This window comes from Lonchura striata, chromosome 19 (genome assembly GCF_046129695.1).
Source record: "Lonchura striata isolate bLonStr1 chromosome 19, bLonStr1.mat, whole genome shotgun sequence".
Taxonomy (NCBI): Eukaryota; Metazoa; Chordata; class Aves; order Passeriformes; family Estrildidae; genus Lonchura; species Lonchura striata.
Genome location: NC_134621.1, coordinates 3,060,347 through 3,066,682, shown reverse-complemented (window position 1 = coordinate 3,066,682; position 6,336 = coordinate 3,060,347). Strand labels below are relative to the sequence as shown.

Sequence of the window (6,336 nt, the reverse complement as noted above, 5' to 3'; positions counted from 1 at the left end):
GGGGCTCTGCAGATACAATTCAAGGTCCACGAGAACATTCTGGGGTACCAGCGGTGCAATTTGAGACCCTCTGCACAAAATCTGTGGCCCTGTGCCTGCAATTTTGGGGACATTTTGAGATGGCAGGGGCACGAGGAGGAAGCATCCCACTGCTGGTGGGGCAGGCCAAGATGGACACAGTCTGCTCAGCACACTCAGGGCACTACACATCTGAAGGATACCGAGGGCTTGGATGTGTTTCTTCATTTTATTAATGCACAGAAAGCTGCAGCTCCGCTGAGCTCACCAGCACCAGCAGCACAGAGCTTGTAGAATGATGCACCATCTTCTTCTCTGCACCCTTGGAGCTCTCAGGATCATGCCCGTCTGCGTTGCCACGGAGCTGATTGAGATATCCCTGTCTCCCTCTAAGGGCTGAAGGGCTGTGACCCAAAGAAACAGAGCCAAGATGAAGCTCTGTGCCTGCACAGCCCCCCCACCCCAGATTCCCCTCAGCCCACTCACCACTGAGGATGTGAGCCTGAGTCTCCAAATCCTGCTCCCTGATGTGCCTCGTGGCGCACCCTGGGCACAGAGCTCTGTCATTCCCTGCTCCCAGCGTGATCCCAGCAGGGTGAGCCCCAGCCCTGCCACCCTCCCACTCCCACTGACCCAGGGGCCACCAGCAGGGACTGGGCAAGGTGGCCACCAAGCTCGAGGCAGGGGACAGAGGGAGGCTGAGGCTCAAAGGCTGGGGTAGCCACAGGGTTGTTGCCACTGCAGTGCAGGGAGGTGGCCAGGCTGGCCCAAAAGTGACTCACTGATGAACCTGACGGCCGCCAGGCGCACCGAGGACTGAGAGTCCCTCAGGTAGGGCAGGCTCTGATGCATGAACTCTTCAGCACTGATCCTCCTCCTCATGAGCTGCAGGGAGCACCAGGGATGTCTCCAGGTTTGTCACAGAGCTCCCCAGCTGGCTGGGCTCACTCCTGCCAGCATCCCTCACCGCTGAGCCCTCCCTCCCGCTGGACACAGCAAGGCGAGAGGGGCCTGGAGAGGAGCCTCTGGGGCTCTGTTCTTGAGGCCAGGAACAAGCTCCTCCAGGTCCTGCCCAGCCCTCCAGCAGCCTCTGCTCCCCTGGGCTCTCATGGGGACAGACACGGGGCAGGGACAGCCTGGGCCCTGTGGCTTGTCCTTACCAAGCATTCTCCAAGCTCCCACATCCGCTCTTTCTGCAGCAGGTGCTTGAGCTGCGTCCATTGGAGAAGCTCTGCAGTAGCAAAAAGGGCTTCCCTGGAAGCCTGCAGAACAGCGTTAGCTCAGAGGTGGCACCAGAGCCTGGGGAAAAGGACCTCTTGGCTTTATTCCTGTGGTGATCCCACCCTTTGGAAGCTGTGACTTGTCCTAGCCCGAATGTCTTGGAGTCTCTTGGGGCCAGCCCTGGGTGACTGAGTGAGGCTTGAAGCCCTGACACTTGTGGGGAAGCTGAGAAGCCTCTGGGCTTCTGGAGCCACGTTTTCCAGCCTTGGATGCTGCCTCAGTGGCCACAGGCTGCTGCCAAGCCCTGCTGGAGCAGGCAGGACAGGTGTTGAAAATGGCTGAGCCATCTTGTCCAGCCCTGCTTGTGCTGCTTCCCCTTCCCAGGGGCTGCACTGGGGGAGCCCTGCCCAATGTCAGCAGCCCTTACCCCAGTGCCCAGAATCCCTGGGGGGAGTCAATCCCCCCACACCAGTGCTCAACCTCCAAATCCATACCCTGGCCACGCTGGGGAGCTGGTCGCTGACACGGAAGAGGAGCGGAATCAGAGCGCCCCGCATCTGCCTCCTCATCTTCTTCTCATCCCTCCTCACCACGGACCTCAGCAGGTCCCTGAGGAGCCAGAGGGAGAGCTCTCGCAGCCGGCCGTGCTCCTGCCAGGAGGGGGAAAGGGCAGCCCTGAAGCAGCAGCTCCCTGCCCGTGCCTGCGGTGAGGGCCATGCTCTGGGGGCACATTCCAGAGCGGGCACAAGCAGCACCCAAAATCCATCCCTGGAGGGCTGAGCCTGCTCCAAGTGCTGCTTTCTGCAGGGCTCGGGCTCCCACAGCATCCTCACCGAGTCAAAGAGGGGCAGGATCTTCTCCACCAGTGCCACAGCGATGGAGCTGGCCTTTGACTTTTTCAGGTGCTCCAGGACGTTTCGGAAGACCTCAATGATCTTCATCTTCTCATCTTCACTGCCAGCTTCCAGTATCTTCATCATGCTTGGCAGGAAGGCTTCAAATTTTATTGACTTTATGAAGAAGAGAGTTTCCATTTTTTTAAAAATATGATGTCTGGAGGCTTCCCAGGGCAGCCACCCCGGGCCCCACCATGGCTGGGATGGTTTTTGGAGCAGTCAGCCCACATGCTGACTCCCAGCCCAGGCCAAGCCACTGCCACTCAACCCCAAGCCCTGGCTGCCCCCATACCACCCTGCTTGTGGCAAGCACATTTCTCCCTGTGCACCTCTATGGAAAACCCCGAGAGGGAGAGAAATGTGCTTGCCACACCCTGCTCACCACGTCAATTCTCTCTGACAGCCCAACGAGGGCTTCCAGCAGCAGGAAGACCAACATCCCATGGGGACGCCCGGGATCGTCCCAGGCGTCGGGCTCGTCACCCAACTCCTCCAAGTCAACCTGCCCCAAGGATGGCTGGAGGAGCAAACACAGCTGTGAGGAGCTGCCAGAGGGCTCACAGAGAGGGGCTGGGGCCTCTCCTGGTAACTCACAGCTCCGTGAGAGGTGTGGCCGCCTTCTCCGAGAGGGTTGCTCCACTGGCTCAGCAGCAAGGTAGCAAACTCGGTTAGGACCTTGTCCAAAACGCTGGGCGCGGAGGACAGAGTGTCACACAGCTCCTGGAAAGTGCTGGAAGCCAGGGGGCTGCCTCAGCCACAGTGCCATGGCCAGGACCAGCCCCACAGAGCAGAGCCCGTGCTGGGGGTCCCCAGGGTCCTACAGGAGGCAGGTCAGGGCTGAGGGGCAGTTCTCTGTGGGGCTGGGGGCACCAAGCTGCCTCTGGAGTGGTTTGGTCAGCTTTGGCTGCTGCGAGCCCACCAAGAGAGCTGGAGAGGTTTGTGGGATGGAGATCCTGGCTCCGTGGGATGTCCTGCAGCACTCCTTGGATCTGGCAGCCACAGTCTCGGGGTCCCTCTCTCCACATGGAGCAAGCCCCTCAGATGGTCAGGGCCAGTACCTGTCTCCTTGAAGAGCCATCTTGCACAGGCTGATGACCACTGCCGAGGAGTACTCGCTGGTCATCAGGAGAAGCAGTGACTGCACTTTGGCACGGCCTGACTCCGTGGAGATGCATAGCAGGTTCTCAAAAATGCAGTTCACTACCTTGGGCACCTGGAAAGGATACAGGTGAGGATGGCGCTGCCACTGGAGTGCAGCCATGTCCTCAGCTGCCCTTCTCATTCCTCTCTGCCACCTTTGGGTGGCTTCAGGTGCCCAAGTCACCTGGGTTTGTGATGAAGGGATGGAGGGAGGAACAAGGCCTGACAGGGCTGAAGATCAGGGCAATCCAGCCCCAGGGCACTTACATCTGTCAGCCAGAAGTCCGGGTCTTTCATGACCACATCCAGCATGCTGCTGGGCACCTCCTTGTCAAGGATGCTGGTGTCTCTCACCGCCTCGATGGCCTCGAGGACGACATCTGTCCTCTCGCTAGAGTGGAGGTATTTTCCAAAGGTCTACAGCAGGAAGGAAGACACGTGCCACTGAGTGCCCTGAGGTGCTGCTTGGCTGGGCAGAGGTTCCTGGCAGTGCTGGCAGCAGACCCCACAGGACAGCTGGCAGTAGTGCCTGCAGTCCCTGCGGGGCAGAGGGTGAGCAGAGAGGGTCCTCCACGTCAGGGAGGAGGGCTCATGGCTGGCCCTACAGAGAACTAGGGGCTTGCTGGGGGCCAGGATCGCCTGCTGAGGCTGGAGCTGCTGCCAGGACACCAGAGTGCAGCCCATGTGTTGTCCCTGCTCAGGGATGCCAGGAACCTTCTTGCCAGGGCAGTGAGACCCCACCAGCCCCACCGATTCTGGGTCTCTTTGCTCACATAAGTGCCCTGCTGATGCCATGGACAAAGTCCCAGCAAGGAGGGGGGTCATTACCTGGGTACACTCTGCAATGCTCAGGTAACACAGTGAGGAGGTGCTCACAGCTTCCCAATAGAATTCGTCTGACCCATCCCTTGGCCTTGACTTGTCTAAACAGCAGGGCAAACACAGAATAGTCAGTAGGACAGAGCTGCTTTGCCAGCAAGGTCATCAAGCCACCCTGAGATCTGCTTGCAAGACAGCAGGACAGAATCAGTCAGGATTTCTGGGATTTCTCCCAGAAATATCAGCAATATCAGGAATAGCTTCTTGCTGTAGGCAAGAGGCACCAGCCAGGGTGGTGGATTTGCTCTTCTCTAATGGGGAAGAATGGCCTTTGGGACCTGGGAGTCAAATGGGCTTTGGCTGTGGGGGCCACAAACCAGCAGGGTAAAACACAGGTCCTGGACTTGAGCTTGTGCAGCAAAGTGACAGCTGGGATGCTACGGGAGGCAGCTGGGAGGGTCAGGAAGCAGATCTGTCAAGAGAGGTCTGTGTGCAGAGGGATGAAGGCCACAGCTGCTCTTGCTTTTTTACTTACAGAGGAATTCAGCGAGGGAAGAGAGAGCCTGGAAAGCTGTATATCTTGTTTGTTCCTCGGAATAGCGGAAAATAATGAGACGTCCCACCAGCCTTCCCGTGGCTGGGACTGAGATGTCTGCAGGGCACACAGGCCCAGAACTGTCTCTTCCAAAGTTGACAGAGGGCTGGATGAGGGAGGCATGAGAAGAAGGGCTAAGAGAAGGGTGTTGGTGCTGAACCTGTACCCAAGAGTGTGCCCAGGGCTGGATTCCTGGTGAATCTGGGCTTTGCAGGGTTCCATGGACCCATCTCTTGGAGCAACCAGCTGGGCAGCAGCCCTGGCATGGAGAGTGGCAGGGAGGGGGGGCATGGGCTGGTTGGAGGGTGCGTGGTCCTTACCTTCAGAGTGGAATACCTGGACAGCAAACTGGTCAGGACACAAATCCTCCCCATAGCCCTCTCCCTCACAGCTTCTCTCTTGGATCTGGTGTAGTCCAGCAACAACTGGGGTGAGAGAAACTGCTGGTGAGCACTCAGAGCAAACACAGCTCTGCTCCTGCGCCAGACTTGTCCCATCCCTCATGGCTTCCTCTGGCCTCACACAAACCTGCAGTGGGCTGCCTGTCCCTGGGGTCCCTTACAATCCTGGACAAAAGTCCCAGGACAACTTTTTGGCCAGGCAGGTGCCACCTTCTGCAGCCACTGTGCTTCAGAGGAGCCTGGTGCCAGCCCCTGCTTCCCCTCCCCACACCATGCTCTGCACTGGACTGGGCAACTCGTCCCCTCCAGGGTGAGGACCAGCCCCAGAACCCCCCAGAACTCCCACTCTGCTTGTGCCACACCTCAAAGATGTCCTGCAGCTCCTTGCTGATGCTGGAGGCAGGAAAGCTGAGCACCACTGTCCTCAGCATTGTGTCCATGGCTTTCAGGGTCTGCAAACACAACAGAGAGCAGTGCCTGTTGTGGCAGCAGCTCCCTGGCCACAGAGAGAGGCACAGACAGTCCCAGGCATTGTCCTGGGGAAGGTTGTGAAAAGATCAAAGAAAAGAATGAGAAACAATTCTTATCTTCACTTGCTGCACCTGTTGTTATGCACATGTGGAATGTGCCATGGAGATTTGTTTATCAAAAGGTGATTTATTAATTGGCCTCTGGTGATGATGTTTGGATTGAAGGACCAGTGGGTCCGCCTGTATCATGACTGTTGGTAAGGGCGATGGGTTTCTTAATAAGATAGGACAGTAAAGTGATTGATCAGCCTTCTGCAGTCATGGAGTCAATGCTAATTATTACCTGTCGATGTTAATTATTACAGGCTGGGGGCCTGCAGTGACAGCATGTCATCCTTCTGTTCTTTCCCTATGCCCAGGAGACTGATCTGAGCTCTCAGTGCCTGACGAGGACACTGAGCTGCCCAGGAGAGACACAGGGATACACAAAGTGCTGGGGACAGAGCAGCCAGGCTCGTGGGAAGGGGACAGAGCCACCAGGGTGGGAAAGCAGCAGCAAGACCTCAGCCTGCCTGGGATCTCAGGTCATGGGGCAGCACAGGGTGAGCAGGGAGCAGCCCAGAGGGCCTGGAGGCTTCTGGAGCTCAGGCAGCACTCACCTTGATGTAGAGGGACATGTTCTGGTTTGGCATTTCCCTTTCTGAGGGAAGCAAGAGGACACTTGAGAAACATGCAGAGAGGAGGCTTTTGGTTTTGCCCTGCAGCACATTCTCCAC

General features: G+C 57.8%; 1 long non-coding RNA gene across 1 annotated transcript; it reads right to left on the bottom strand.

Moving 5' to 3' along the window:
- Window positions 1-397: 397 nt before the first annotated feature.
- On the bottom strand, window positions 398-1,191 carry LOC110473341 (uncharacterized). Its single transcript, XR_002465867.1, has 4 exons — window positions 1,179-1,191; window positions 801-903; window positions 505-564; window positions 398-422 (listed from the first exon to the last, which is right to left on the bottom strand). It is a non-coding gene; the product is annotated as an uncharacterized LOC110473341 (long non-coding RNA).
- Window positions 1,192-6,336: the final 5,145 nt, after the last annotated feature.